Source organism: Megalopta genalis, unplaced genomic scaffold (genome assembly GCF_051020955.1).
Source record: "Megalopta genalis isolate 19385.01 unplaced genomic scaffold, iyMegGena1_principal scaffold0091, whole genome shotgun sequence".
NCBI lineage: Eukaryota > Metazoa > Arthropoda > Insecta > Hymenoptera > Halictidae > Megalopta > Megalopta genalis.
Genome location: NW_027476160.1, coordinates 527,501 through 545,000, shown reverse-complemented (window position 1 = coordinate 545,000; position 17,500 = coordinate 527,501).

The following is a 17,500-nucleotide window of genomic DNA, read 5'->3' as shown; positions in this document are numbered from 1 at the left end:
AGTTTAAATAATCTCCCAATAGTTTGCCGGGAAACATCGATAATTCCGATCTAGAAAGAGACAGAGACAGTCGATCCGCGTTATGTTAAATATCTCAAGGTTACCGATTCCACAAAATTATAAAAAGTATACGGCTGTGTAGCGGGGATCAAAACGAGTAATTTCGTGTATAAAGTTTAATTAATCTCCGAATAGTTTTCCGGGAAACATCGATAATTCCGATCTAGAAAGAGACAGAGACAGTCGATCCGCGTTATGTTAAATATTTCAAGGTTCCCGATTCCACAAAATTATAAAAAGTATACGGCTGTGTAGCGGGGACCAAAACGAGTAATTTCATGTATAAAGTTTAAATAATCTCCCAATAGTTTGCCGGGAAACATCGATAATTCCGATCTAGAAAGAGACAGAGACAGTCGATCCGCGTTATGTTAAATATCTCAAGGTTACCGATTCCACAAAATTATAAAAAGTATACGGCTGTGTAGCGGGGACCAAAACGAGTAATTTCATGTATAAAGTTTAATTAATCTCCCAATAGTTTGCCGGGAAACATCGATTATTCCGATCTAGAAAGAGACAGAGACAGTCGATCCGCGTTATGTTAAATATCTCCAGGTTACCGATTCCACAAAATTATAAAAAGTATACGGCTGTGTAGCGGGGATCAAAACGAGTAATTTCGTGTATAAAGTTTAAATAATCTCCCAATAGTTTGCCGGGAAACATCGATAATTCCGATCTAGAAAGAGACAGAGACAGTCGATCCGCGTTATGTTAAATATCTCAAGGTTACCGATTCCACAAAATTATAAAAAGTATACGGCTGTGTAGCGGGGATCAAAACGAGTAATTTCGTGTATAAAGTTTAATTAATCTCCGAATAGTTTTCCGGGAAACATCGATTATTCCGATCTAGAAAGAGACAGAGACAGTCGATCCGCGTTATGTTAAATATTTCAAGGTTCCCGATTCCACAAAATTATAAAAAGTATACGGCTGTGTAGCGGGGATCAAAACGAGTAATTTCGTGTATAAAGTTTAATTAATATCCCATTACTTTGCCGGGAAACATCAATACTTCGATCGCGCGAGAGAGACAGAGAAACGAACAGTCTTTTTTTCGATTTACGGCTAAAATAAATTTTTCTCATTTTATTCAATAACATATTCTTGCTTAGATAACTTTTTTACATAGGGATTAAGCATTTAGAACGATACATTGTTTAAAATAATGGCACTTTACTCTTGACATTTTACGGTTTTTTCAATTTTCTGAAAAATCCTACCATTAGATTTTTTTAAAAATACGATATTCTTGCTTAACTAACGTTTCTACATAGGGATTAAGCATTTAGAACGAAATCTAATGTAGGAAAATGGTACTTTACTCTTGATCGGTACGTTGGGACTTAGAAAATATTCGGCCGTACGCGGCGCGTCTCGGCGCTTCGAACAGCTCCGGTGTCCCCATTATTTTCGATTTACGGCTAAAATAAATTTTTCTAATTTTTTTCAATAACATATTCTTGCTTAAATAACTTTTTTACATAGGGATTAAGCATTTAGAACGATACATTGTTTAAAATAATGGCACTTTACTCTTGACATTTTACGGTTTTTTCAATTTTCTGAAAAATCCTATCATTAGATTTTTTTAAAAATACGATATTCTTGCTTAACTAACGTTTCTACATAGGGATTAAGCATTTAGAACGAAATCTAATGTCAGAAAATGGCACTTTACTCTTGACATTTTTCGGTTTTTTCAATTTTCTGGAAAATCCTATCATTAGATTTTTTTAAAAATACGATATTCTTGCTTAACTAACGTTTTTACATAGGGATTAAGCATTTAGAACGAAATCTAATGTAGGAAAATGGTACTTTACTCTTGATCGGTACGTTGGGACTTAGAAAATATTCGGCCGTACGCGGCGCGTCTCGGCGCTTCGAACAGCTCCGGTGTCCCCATTATTTTCGATTTACGGCTAAAATAAATTTTTCTAATTTTTTTCAATAACATATTCTTGCTTAAATAACTTTTTTACATAGGGATTAAGCATTTAGAACGATACATTGTTTAAAATAATGGCACTTTACTCTTGACATTTTACGGTTTTTTCAATTTTCTGAAAAATCCTATCATTAGATTTTTTTAAAAATACGATATTCTTGCTTAACTAACGTTTCTACATAGGGATTAAGCATTTAGAACGAAATCTAATGTCAGAAAATGGCACTTTACTCTTGACATTTTTCGGTTTTTTCAATTTTCTGGAAAATCCTATCATTAGATTTTTTTAAAAATACGATATTCTTGCTTAACTAACGTTTTTACAAAGGGATTAAGCATTTAGAACGAAATCTAATGTAGGAAAATGGTACTTTACTCTTGATCGGTACGTTGGGACTTTGAAAATATTCGGGCGTTCCAATCGCTCGTCTGTTGCATCATAGCGCGTCTCGGCGCAATCGACCGATTCGCTCGACCCATTATTTTCGATTTACGGCTAAAATAAATTTTTCTCATTTTATTCAATAACATATTCTTGCTTAGATAACTTTTTTACATAGGGATTAAGCATTTAGAACGATATAATGTTTAAAATAAGGGCACTTTACTCTTGACATTTTACGGTTTTTTCAATTTTCTGAAAAATCCTATCATTAGATTTTTTTAAAAATACGATATTCTTGCTTAACTAACGTTTCTACATAGGGATTAAGCATTTAGAACGAAATCTAATGTAGGAAAATGGTACTTTACTCTTGATCGGTACGTTGGGACTTAGAAAATATTCGGCCGTACGCGGCGCGTCTCGGCGCTTCGAACAGCTCCGGTGTCCCCATTATTTTCGATTTACGGCTAAAATAAATTTTTCTAATTTTTTTCAATAACATATTCTTGCTTAAATAACTTTTTTACATAGGGATTAAGCATTTAGAACGATACATTGTTTAAAATAATGGCACTTTACTCTTGACATTTTACGGTTTTTTCAATTTTCTGAAAAATCCTATCATTAGATTTTTTTAAAAATACGATATTCTTGCTTAACTAACGTTTCTACATAGGGATTAAGCATTTAGAACGAAATCTAATGTCAGAAAATGGCACTTTACTCTTGACATTTTTCGGTTTTTTCAATTTTCTGGAAAATCCTATCATTAGATTTTTTTAAAAATACGATATTCTTGCTTAACTAACGTTTTTACATAGGGATTAAGCATTTAGAACGAAATCTAATGTAGGAAAATGGTACTTTACTCTTGACCGGTACGTTGGGACTTTGAAAATATTCGGGCGTTCCAATCGCTCGTCTGTTGCATCATAGCGCGTCTCGGCGCAATCGACCGATTCGCTCGACCCATTATTTTCGATTTACGGCTAAAATAAATTTTTCTCATTTTATTCAATAACATATTCTTGCTTAGATAACTTTTTTACATAGGGATTAAGCATTTAGAACGATATAATGTTTAAAATAAGGGCACTTTACTCTTGACATTTTACGGTTTTTTCAATTTTCTGAAAAATCCTACCATTAGATTTTTTTAAAAATACGATATTCTTGCTTAACTAACGTTTCTACATAGGGATTAAGCATTTAGAACGAAATCTAATGTCAGAAAATGGCACTTTACTCTTGACATTTTTCGGTTTTTTCAATTTTCTGGAAAATCCTATCATTAGATTTTTTTAAAAATACGATATTCTTGCTTAACTAACGTTTTTACATAGGGATTAAGCATTTAGAACGAAATCTAATGTAGGAAAATGGTACTTTACTCTTGATCGGTACGTTGGGACTTAGAAAATATTCGGCCGTACGCGGCGCGTCTCGGCGCTTCGAACAGCTCCGGTGTCCCCATTATTTTCGATTTACGGCTAAAATAAATTTTTCTAATTTTTTTCAATAACATATTCTTGCTTAAATAACTTTTTTACATAGGGATTAAGCATTTAGAACGATACATTGTTTAAAATAATGGCACTTTACTCTTGACATTTTACGGTTTTTTCAATTTTCTGAAAAATCCTATCATTAGATTTTTTTAAAAATACGATATTCTTGCTTAACTAACGTTTCTACATAGGGATTAAGCATTTAGAACGAAATCTAATGTCAGAAAATGGCACTTTACTCTTGACATTTTTCGGTTTTTTCAATTTTCTGGAAAATCCTATCATTAGATTTTTTTAAAAATACGATATTCTTGCTTAACTAACGTTTTTACATAGGGATTAAGCATTTAGAACGAAATCTAATGTAGGAAAATGGTACTTTACTCTTGATCGGTACGTTGGGACTTAGAAAATATTCGGCCGTACGCGGCGCGTCTCGGCGCTTCGAACAGCTCCGGTGTCCCCATTATTTTCGATTTACGGCTAAAATAAATTTTTCTAATTTTTTTCAATAACATATTCTTGCTTAAATAACTTTTTTACATAGGGATTAAGCATTTAGAACGATACATTGTTTAAAATAATGGCACTTTACTCTTGACATTTTACGGTTTTTTCAATTTTCTGAAAAATCCTATCATTAGATTTTTTTAAAAATACGATATTCTTGCTTAACTAACGTTTCTACATAGGGATTAAGCATTTAGAACGAAATCTAATGTCAGAAAATGGCACTTTACTCTTGACATTTTTCGGTTTTTTCAATTTTCTGGAAAATCCTATCATTAGATTTTTTTAAAAATACGATATTCTTGCTTAACTAACGTTTTTACAAAGGGATTAAGCATTTAGAACGAAATCTAATGTAGGAAAATGGTACTTTACTCTTGATCGGTACGTTGGGACTTTGAAAATATTCGGGCGTTCCAATCGCTCGTCTGTTGCATCATAGCGCGTCTCGGCGCAATCGACCGATTCGCTCGACCCATTATTTTCGATTTACGGCTAAAATAAATTTTTCTCATTTTATTCAATAACATATTCTTGCTTAGATAACTTTTTTACATAGGGATTAAGCATTTAGAACGATATAATGTTTAAAATAAGGGCACTTTACTCTTGACATTTTACGGTTTTTTCAATTTTCTGAAAAATCCTATCATTAGATTTTTTTAAAAATACGATAATCTTGCATAACTAACGTTTCTACATAGGGATTAAGCATTTAGAACGAAATCTAATGTCAGAAAATGGCACTTTACTCTTGACATTTTTCGGTTTTTTCAATTTTCTGGAAAATCCTATCATTAGATTTTTTTTAAAATACGATATTCTTGCTTAACTAACGTTTTTACATAGGGATTAAGCATTTAGAACGAAATCTAATGTAGGAAAATGGTACTTTACTCTTGACCGGTACGTTGGGACTTTGAAAATATTCGGGCGTTCCAATCGCTCGTCTGTTGCATCATAGCGCGTCTCGGCGCAATCGACCGATTCGCTCGACCCATTATTTTCGATTTACGGCTAAAATAAATTTTTCTCATTTTATTCAATAACATATTCTTGCTTAGATAACTTTTTTACATAGGGATTAAGCATTTAGAACGATATAATGTTTAAAATAAGGGCACTTTACTCTTGACATTTTACGGTTTTTTCAATTTTCTGAAAAATCCTATCATTAGATTTTTTTAAAAATACGATAATCTTGCATAACTAACGTTTCTACATAGGGATTAAGCATTTAGAACGAAATCTAATGTCAGAAAATGGCACTTTACTCTTGACATTTTTCGGTTTTTTCAATTTTCTGGAAAATCCTATCATTAGATTTTTTTAAAAATACGATATTCTTGCTTAACTAACGTTTTTACATAGGGATTAAGCATTTAGAACGAAATCTAATGTAGGAAAATGGTACTTTACTCTTGATCGGTACGTTGGGACTTTGAAAATATTCGGGCGTTCCAATCGCTCGTCTGTTGCATCATAGCGCGTCTCGGCGCAATCGACCGATTCGCTCGACCCATTATTTTCGATTTACGGCTAAAATAAATTTTTCTCATTTTATTCAATAACATATTCTTGCTTAGATAACTTTTTTACATAGGGATTAAGCATTTAGAACGATATAATGTTTAAAATAAGGGCACTTTACTCTTGACATTTTACGGTTTTTTCAATTTTCTGAAAAATCCTACCATTAGATTTTTTTAAAAATACGATATTCTTGCTTAACTAACGTTTCTACATAGGGATTAAGCATTTAGAACGAAATCTAATGTCAGAAAATGGCACTTTACTCTTGACATTTTTCGGTTTTTTCAATTTTCTGGAAAATCCTATCATTAGATTTTTTTAAAAATACGATATTCTTGCTTAACTAACGTTTTTACATAGGGATTAAGCATTTAGAACGAAATCTAATGTAGGAAAATGGTACTTTACTCTTGATCGGTACGTTGGGACTTAGAAAATATTCGGCCGTACGCGGCGCGTCTCGGCGCTTCGAACAGCTCCGGTGTCCCCATTATTTTCGATTTACGGCTAAAATAAATTTTTCTAATTTTTTTCAATAACATATTCTTGCTTAAATAACTTTTTTACATAGGGATTAAGCATTTAGAACGATACATTGTTTAAAATAATGGCACTTTACTCTTGACATTTTACGGTTTTTTCAATTTTCTGAAAAATCCTATCATTAGATTTTTTTAAAAATACGATATTCTTGCTTAACTAACGTTTCTACATAGGGATTAAGCATTTAGAACGAAATCTAATGTCAGAAAATGGCACTTTACTCTTGACATTTTTCGGTTTTTTCAATTTTCTGGAAAATCCTATCATTAGATTTTTTTAAAAATACGATATTCTTGCTTAACCAACGTTTTTACATAGGGATTAAGCATTTAGAACGAAATCTAATGTAGGAAAATGGTACTTTACTCTTGATCGGTACGTTGGGACTTAGAAAATATTCGGCCGTACGCGGCGCGTCTCGGCGCTTCGAACAGCTCCGGTGTCCCCATTATTTTCGATTTACGGCTAAAATAAATTTTTCTAATTTTTTTCAATAACATATTCTTGCTTAAATAACTTTTTTACATAGGGATTAAGCATTTAGAACGATACATTGTTTAAAATAATGGCACTTTACTCTTGACATTTTACGGTTTTTTCAATTTTCTGAAAAATCCTATCATTAGATTTTTTTAAAAATACGATATTCTTGCTTAACTAACGTTTCTACATAGGGATTAAGCATTTAGAACGAAATCTAATGTCAGAAAATGGCACTTTACTCTTGACATTTTTCGGTTTTTTCAATTTTCTGGAAAATCCTATCATTAGATTTTTTTAAAAATACGATATTCTTGCTTAACTAACGTTTTTACATAGGGATTAAGCATTTAGAACGAAATCTAATGTAGGAAAATGGTACTTTACTCTTGACCGGTACGTTGGGACTTTGAAAATATTCGGGCGTTCCAATCGCTCGTCTGTTGCATCATAGCGCGTCTCGGCGCAATCGACCGATTCGCTCGACCCATTATTTTCGATTTACGGCTAAAATAAATTTTTCTCATTTTATTCAATAACATATTCTTGCTTAGATAACTTTTTTACATAGGGATTAAGCATTTAGAACGATATAATGTTTAAAATAAGGGCACTTTACTCTTGACATTTTACGGTTTTTTCAATTTTCTGAAAAATCCTACCATTAGATTTTTTTAAAAATACGATATTCTTGCTTAACTAACGTTTCTACATAGGGATTAAGCATTTAGAACGAAATCTAATGTCAGAAAATGGCACTTTACTCTTGACATTTTTCGGTTTTTTCAATTTTCTGGAAAATCCTATCATTAGATTTTTTTAAAAATACGATATTCTTGCTTAACTAACGTTTTTACATAGGGATTAAGCATTTAGAACGAAATCTAATGTAGGAAAATGGTACTTTACTCTTGATCGGTACGTTGGGACTTAGAAAATATTCGGCCGTACGCGGCGCGTCTCGGCGCTTCGAACAGCTCCGGTGTCCCCATTATTTTCGATTTACGGCTAAAATAAATTTTTCTAATTTTTTTCAATAACATATTCTTGCTTAAATAACTTTTTTACATAGGGATTAAGCATTTAGAACGATACATTGTTTAAAATAATGGCACTTTACTCTTGACATTTTACGGTTTTTTCAATTTTCTGAAAAATCCTATCATTAGATTTTTTTAAAAATACGATATTCTTGCTTAACTAACGTTTCTACATAGGGATTAAGCATTTAGAACGAAATCTAATGTCAGAAAATGGCACTTTACTCTTGACATTTTTCGGTTTTTTCAATTTTCTGGAAAATCCTATCATTAGATTTTTTTAAAAATACGATATTCTTGCTTAACTAACGTTTTTACATAGGGATTAAGCATTTAGAACGAAATCTAATGTAGGAAAATGGTACTTTACTCTTGATCGGTACGTTGGGACTTAGAAAATATTCGGCCGTACGCGGCGCGTCTCGGCGCTTCGAACAGCTCCGGTGTCCCCATTATTTTCGATTTACGGCTAAAATAAATTTTTCTAATTTTTTTCAATAACATATTCTTGCTTAAATAACTTTTTTACATAGGGATTAAGCATTTAGAACGATACATTGTTTAAAATAATGGCACTTTACTCTTGACATTTTACGGTTTTTTCAATTTTCTGAAAAATCCTATCATTAGATTTTTTTAAAAATACGATATTCTTGCTTAACTAACGTTTCTACATAGGGATTAAGCATTTAGAACGAAATCTAATGTCAGAAAATGGCACTTTACTCTTGACATTTTTCGGTTTTTTCAATTTTCTGGAAAATCCTATCATTAGATTTTTTTAAAAATACGATATTCTTGCTTAACTAACGTTTTTACAAAGGGATTAAGCATTTAGAACGAAATCTAATGTAGGAAAATGGTACTTTACTCTTGATCGGTACGTTGGGACTTTGAAAATATTCGGGCGTTCCAATCGCTCGTCTGTTGCATCATAGCGCGTCTCGGCGCAATCGACCGATTCGCTCGACCCATTATTTTCGATTTACGGCTAAAATAAATTTTTCTCATTTTATTCAATAACATATTCTTGCTTAGATAACTTTTTTACATAGGGATTAAGCATTTAGAACGATATAATGTTTAAAATAAGGGCACTTTACTCTTGACATTTTACGGTTTTTTCAATTTTCTGAAAAATCCTACCATTAGATTTTTTTAAAAATACGATATTCTTGCTTAACTAACGTTTCTACATAGGGATTAAGCATTTAGAACGAAATCTAATGTCAGAAAATGGCACTTTACTCTTGACATTTTTCGGTTTTTTCAATTTTCTGGAAAATCCTATCATTAGATTTTTTTAAAAATACGATATTCTTGCTTAACTAACGTTTTTACAAAGGGATTAAGCATTTAGAACGAAATCTAATGTAGGAAAATGGTACTTTACTCTTGATCGGTACGTTGGGACTTTGAAAATATTCGGGCGTTCCAATCGCTCGTCTGTTGCATCATAGCGCGTCTCGGCGCAATCGACCGATTCGCTCGACCCATTATTTTCGATTTACGGCTAAAATAAATTTTTCTCATTTTATTCAATAACATATTCTTGCTTAGATAACTTTTTTACATAGGGATTAAGCATTTAGAACGATATAATGTTTAAAATAAGGGCACTTTACTCTTGACATTTTACGGTTTTTTCAATTTTCTGAAAAATCCTACCATTAGATTTTTTTAAAAATACGATATTCTTGCTTAACTAACGTTTCTACATAGGGATTAAGCATTTAGAACGAAATCTAATGTCAGAAAATGGCACTTTACTCTTGACATTTTTCGGTTTTTTCAATTTTCTGGAAAATCCTATCATTAGATTTTTTTTAAAATACGATATTCTTGCTTAACTAACGTTTTTACATAGGGATTAAGCATTTAGAACGAAATCTAATGTAGGAAAATGGTACTTTACTCTTGATCGGTACGTTGGGACTTTGAAAATATTCGGGCGTTCCAATCGCTCGTCTGTTGCATCATAGCGCGTCTCGGCGCAATCGACCGATTCGCTCGACCCATTATTTTCGATTTACGGCTAAAATAAATTTTTCTCATTTTATTCAATAACATATTCTTGCTTAGATAACTTTTTTACATAGGGATTAAGCATTTAGAACGAAATCTAATGTAGGAAAATGGTACTTTACTCTTGACCGGTACGTTGGGACTTTGAAAATATTCGGGCGTTCCAATCGCTCGTCTGTTGCATCATAGCGCGTCTCGGCGCAATCGACCGATTCGCTCGACCCATTATTTTCGATTTACGGCTAAAATAAATTTTTCTCATTTTATTCAATAACATATTCTTGCTTAGATAACTTTTTTACATAGGGATTAAGCATTTAGAACGATATAATGTTTAAAATAAGGGCACTTTACTCTTGACATTTTACGGTTTTTTCAATTTTCTGAAAAATCCTATCATTAGATTTTTTTAAAAATACGATAATCTTGCTTAACTAACGTTTCTACATAGGGATTAAGCATTTAGAACGAAATCTAATGTCAGAAAATGGCACTTTACTCTTGACATTTTTCGGTTTTTTCAATTTTCTGGAAAATCCTATCATTAGATTTTTTTTAAAATACGATATTCTTGCTTAACTAACGTTTTTACATAGGGATTAAGCATTTAGAACGAAATCTAATGTAGGAAAATGGTACTTTACTCTTGACCGGTACGTTGGGACTTTGAAAATATTCGGGCGTTCCAATCGCTCGTCTGTTGCATCATAGCGCGTCTCGGCGCAATCGACCGATTCGCTCGACCCATTATTTTCGATTTACGGCTAAAATAAATTTTTCTCATTTTATTCAATAACATATTCTTGCTTAGATAACTTTTTTACATAGGGATTAAGCATTTAGAACGATATAATGTTTAAAATAAGGGCACTTTACTCTTGACATTTTACGGTTTTTTCAATTTTCTGAAAAATCCTACCATTAGATTTTTTTAAAAATACGATATTCTTGCTTAACTAACGTTTCTACATAGGGATTAAGCATTTAGAACGAAATCTAATGTCAGAAAATGGCACTTTACTCTTGACATTTTTCGGTTTTTTCAATTTTCTGGAAAATCCTATCATTAGATTTTTTTAAAAATACGATATTCTTGCTTAACTAACGTTTTTACATAGGGATTAAGCATTTAGAACGAAATCTAATGTAGGAAAATGGTACTTTACTCTTGATCGGTACGTTGGGACTTAGAAAATATTCGGCCGTACGCGGCGCGTCTCGGCGCTTCGAACAGCTCCGGTGTCCCCATTATTTTCGATTTACGGCTAAAATAAATTTTTCTAATTTTTTTCAATAACATATTCTTGCTTAAATAACTTTTTTACATAGGGATTAAGCATTTAGAACGATACATTGTTTAAAATAATGGCACTTTACTCTTGACATTTTTCGGTTTTTTCAATTTTCTGGAAAATCCTATCATTAGATTTTTTTAAAAATACGATATTCTTGCTTAACTAACGTTTCTACATAGGGATTAAGCATTTAGAACGAAATCTAATGTCAGAAAATGGCACTTTACTCTTGACATTTTTCGGTTTTTTCAATTTTCTGGAAAATCCTATCATTAGATTTTTTTAAAAATACGATATTCTTGCTTAACTAACGTTTTTACAAAGGGATTAAGCATTTAGAACGAAATCTAATGTAGGAAAATGGTACTTTACTCTTGATCGGTACGTTGGGACTTTGAAAATATTCGGGCGTTCCAATCGCTCGTCTGTTGCATCATAGCGCGTCTCGGCGCAATCGACCGATTCGCTCGACCCATTATTTTCGATTTACGGCTAAAATAAATTTTTCTCATTTTATTCAATAACATATTCTTGCTTAGATAACTTTTTTACATAGGGATTAAGCATTTAGAACGATATAATGTTTAAAATAAGGGCACTTTACTCTTGACATTTTACGGTTTTTTCAATTTTCTGAAAAATCCTATCATTAGATTTTTTTAAAAATACGATAATCTTGCATAACTAACGTTTCTACATAGGGATTAAGCATTTAGAACGAAATCTAATGTCAGAAAATGGCACTTTACTCTTGACATTTTTCGGTTTTTTCAATTTTCTGGAAAATCCTATCATTAGATTTTTTTAAAAATACGATATTCTTGCTTAACTAACGTTTTTACATAGGGATTAAGCATTTAGAACGAAATCTAATGTAGGAAAATGGTACTTTACTCTTGATCGGTACGTTGGGACTTTGAAAATATTCGGGCGTTCCAATCGCTCGTCTGTTGCATCATAGCGCGTCTCGGCGCAATCGACCGATTCGCTCGACCCATTATTTTCGATTTACGGCTAAAATAAATTTTTCTCATTTTATTCAATAACATATTCTTGCTTAGATAACTTTTTTACATAGGGATTAAGCATTTAGAACGATATAATGTTTAAAATAAGGGCACTTTACTCTTGACATTTTACGGTTTTTTCAATTTTCTGAAAAATCCTACCATTAGATTTTTTTAAAAATACGATATTCTTGCTTAACTAACGTTTCTACATAGGGATTAAGCATTTAGAACGAAATCTAATGTCAGAAAATGGCACTTTACTCTTGACATTTTTCGGTTTTTTCAATTTTCTGGAAAATCCTATCATTAGATTTTTTTAAAAATACGATATTCTTGCTTAACTAACGTTTTTACATAGGGATTAAGCATTTAGAACGAAATCTAATGTAGGAAAATGGTACTTTACTCTTGATCGGTACGTTGGGACTTTGAAAATATTCGGGCGTTCCAATCGCTCGTCTGTTGCATCATAGCGCGTCTCGGCGCAATCGACCGATTCGCTCGACCCATTATTTTCGATTTACGGCTAAAATAAATTTTTCTCATTTTATTCAATAACATATTCTTGCTTAGATAACTTTTTTACATAGGGATTAAGCATTTAGAACGATATAATGTTTAAAATAAGGGCACTTTACTCTTGACATTTTACGGTTTTTTCAATTTTCTGAAAAATCCTATCATTAGATTTTTTTAAAAATACGATAATCTTGCATAACTAACGTTTCTACATAGGGATTAAGCATTTAGAACGAAATCTAATGTCAGAAAATGGCACTTTACTCTTGACATTTTTCGGTTTTTTCAATTTTCTGGAAAATCCTATCATTAGATTTTTTTTAAAATACGATATTCTTGCTTAACTAACGTTTTTACATAGGGATTAAGCATTTAGAACGAAATCTAATGTAGGAAAATGGTACTTTACTCTTGACCGGTACGTTGGGACTTTGAAAATATTCGGGCGTTCCAATCGCTCGTCTGTTGCATCATAGCGCGTCTCGGCGCAATCGACCGATTCGCTCGACCCATTATTTTCGATTTACGGCTAAAATAAATTTTTCTCATTTTATTCAATAACATATTCTTGCTTAGATAACTTTTTTACATAGGGATTAAGCATTTAGAACGATATAATGTTTAAAATAAGGGCACTTTACTCTTGACATTTTACGGTTTTTTCAATTTTCTGAAAAATCCTACCATTAGATTTTTTTAAAAATACGATATTCTTGCTTAACTAACGTTTCTACATAGGGATTAAGCATTTAGAACGAAATCTAATGTCAGAAAATGGCACTTTACTCTTGACATTTTTCGGTTTTTTCAATTTTCTGGAAAATCCTATCATTAGATTTTTTTTAAAATACGATATTCTTGCTTAACTAACGTTTTTACATAGGGATTAAGCATTTAGAACGAAATCTAATGTAGGAAAATGGTACTTTACTCTTGACCGGTACGTTGGGACTTTGAAAATATTCGGGCGTTCCAATCGCTCGTCTGTTGCATCATAGCGCGTCTCGGCGCAATCGACCGATTCGCTCGACCCATTATTTTCGATTTACGGCTAAAATAAATTTTTCTCATTTTATTCAATAACATATTCTTGCTTAGATAACTTTTTTACATAGGGATTAAGCATTTAGAACGATATAATGTTTAAAATAAGGGCACTTTACTCTTGACATTTTACGGTTTTTTCAATTTTCTGAAAAATCCTACCATTAGATTTTTTTAAAAATACGATATTCTTGCTTAACTAACGTTTCTACATAGGGATTAAGCATTTAGAACGAAATCTAATGTCAGAAAATGGCACTTTACTCTTGACATTTTTCGGTTTTTTCAATTTTCTGGAAAATCCTATCATTAGATTTTTTTATAAATACGATATTCTTGCTTAACTAACGTTTTTACAAAGGGATTAAGCATTTAGAACGAAATCTAATGTAGGAAAATGGTACTTTACTCTTGATCGGTACGTTGGGACTTTGAAAATATTCGGGCGTTCCAATCGCTCGTCTGTTGCATCATAGCGCGTCTCGGCGCAATCGACCGATTCGCTCGACCCATTATTTTCGATTTACGGCTAAAATAAATTTTTCTCATTTTATTCAATAACATATTCTTGCTTAGATAACTTTTTTACATAGGGATTAAGCATTTAGAACGATATAATGTTTAAAATAAGGGCACTTTACTCTTGACATTTTACGGTTTTTTCAATTTTCTGAAAAATCCTACCATTAGATTTTTTTAAAAATACGATATTCTTGCTTAACTAACGTTTCTACATAGGGATTAAGCATTTAGAACGAAATCTAATGTCAGAAAATGGCACTTTACTCTTGACATTTTTCGGTTTTTTCAATTTTCTGGAAAATCCTATCATTAGATTTTTTTAAAAATACGATATTCTTGCTTAACTAACGTTTTTACATAGGGATTAAGCATTTAGAACGAAATCTAATGTAGGAAAATGGTACTTTACTCTTGACCGGTACGTTGGGACTTTGAAAATATTCGGGCGTTCCAATCGCTCGTCTGTTGCATCATAGCGCGTCTCGGCGCAATCGACCGATTCGCTCGACCCATTATTTTCGATTTACGGCTAAAATAAATTTTTCTCATTTTATTCAATAACATATTCTTGCTTAGATAACTTTTTTACATAGGGATTAAGCATTTAGAACGATATAATGTTTAAAATAAGGGCACTTTACTCTTGACATTTTACGGTTTTTTCAATTTTCTGAAAAATCCTATCATTAGATTTTTTTAAAAATACGATAATCTTGCATAACTAACGTTTCTACATAGGGATTAAGCATTTAGAACGAAATCTAATGTCAGAAAATGGCACTTTACTCTTGACATTTTTCGGTTTTTTCAATTTTCTGGAAAATCCTATCATTAGATTTTTTTTAAAATACGATATTCTTGCTTAACTAACGTTTTTACATAGGGATTAAGCATTTAGAACGAAATCTAATGTAGGAAAATGGTACTTTACTCTTGACCGGTACGTTGGGACTTTGAAAATATTCGGGCGTTCCAATCGCTCGTCTGTTGCATCATAGCGCGTCTCGGCGCAATCGACCGATTCGCTCGACCCATTATTTTCGATTTACGGCTAAAATAAATTTTTCTCATTTTATTCAATAACATATTCTTGCTTAGATAACTTTTTTACATAGGGATTAAGCATTTAGAACGATATAATGTTTAAAATAAGGGCACTTTACTCTTGACATTTTACGGTTTTTTCAATTTTCTGAAAAATCCTACCATTAGATTTTTTTAAAAATACGATATTCTTGCTTAACTAACGTTTCTACATAGGGATTAAGCATTTAGAACGAAATCTAATGTCAGAAAATGGCACTTTACTCTTGACATTTTTCGGTTTTTTCAATTTTCTGGAAAATCCTATCATTAGATTTTTTTTAAAATACGATATTCTTGCTTAACTAACGTTTTTACATAGGGATTAAGCATTTAGAACGAAATCTAATGTAGGAAAATGGTACTTTACTCTTGACCGGTACGTTGGGACTTTGAAAATATTCGGGCGTTCCAATCGCTCGTCTGTTGCATCATAGCGCGTCTCGGCGCAATCGACCGATTCGCTCGACCCATTATTTTCGATTTACGGCTAAAATAAATTTTTCTCATTTTATTCAATAACATATTCTTGCTTAGATAACTTTTTTACATAGGGATTAAGCATTTAGAACGATATAATGTTTAAAATAAGGGCACTTTACTCTTGACATTTTACGGTTTTTTCAATTTTCTGAAAAATCCTATCATTAGATTTTTTTAAAAATACGATAATCTTGCTTAACTAACGTTTCTACATAGGGATTAAGCATTTAGAACGAAATCTAATGTCAGAAAATGGCACTTTACTCTTGACATTTTTCGGTTTTTTCAATTTTCTGGAAAATCCTATCATTAGATTTTTTTTAAAATACGATATTCTTGCTTAACTAACGTTTTTACATAGGGATTAAGCATTTAGAACGAAATCTAATGTAGGAAAATGGTACTTTACTCTTGACCGGTACGTTGGGACTTTGAAAATATTCGGGCGTTCCAATCGCTCGTCTGTTGCATCATAGCGCGTCTCGGCGCAATCGACCGATTCGCTCGACCCATTATTTTCGATTTACGGCTAAAATAAATTTTTCTCATTTTATTCAATAACATATTCTTGCTTAGATAACTTTTTTACATAGGGATTAAGCATTTAGAACGATATAATGTTTAAAATAAGGGCACTTTACTCTTGACATTTTACGGTTTTTTCAATTTTCTGAAAAATCCTACCATTAGATTTTTTTAAAAATACGATATTCTTGCTTAACTAACGTTTCTACATAGGGATTAAGCATTTAGAACGAAATCTAATGTCAGAAAATGGCACTTTACTCTTGACATTTTTCGGTTTTTTCAATTTTCTGGAAAATCCTATCATTAGATTTTTTTAAAAATACGATATTCTTGCTTAACTAACGTTTTTACATAGGGATTAAGCATTTAGAACGAAATCTAATGTAGGAAAATGGTACTTTACTCTTGATCGGTACGTTGGGACTTAGAAAATATTCGGCCGTACGCGGCGCGTCTCGGCGCTTCGAACAGCTCCGGTGTCCCCATTATTTTCGATTTACGGCTAAAATAAATTTTTCTAATTTTTTTCAATAACATATTCTTGCTTAAATAACTTTTTTACATAGGGATTAAGCATTTAGAACGATACATTGTTTAAAATAATGGCACTTTACTCTTGACATTTTACGGTTTTTTCAATTTTCTGAAAAATCCTATCATTAGATTTTTTTAAAAATACGATATTCTTGCTTAACTAACGTTTCTACATAGGGATTAAGCATTTAGAACGAAATCTAATGTCAGAAAATGGCACTTTACTCTTGACATTTTTCGGTTTTTTCAATTTTCTGGAAAATCCTATCATTAGATTTTTTTAAAAATACGATATTCTTGCTTAACTAACGTTTTTACATAGGGATTAAGCATTTAGAACGAAATCTAATGTAGGAAAATGGTACTTTACTCTTGATCGGTACGTTGGGACTTAGAAAATATTCGGCCGTACGCGGCGCGTCTCGGCGCTTCGAACAGCTC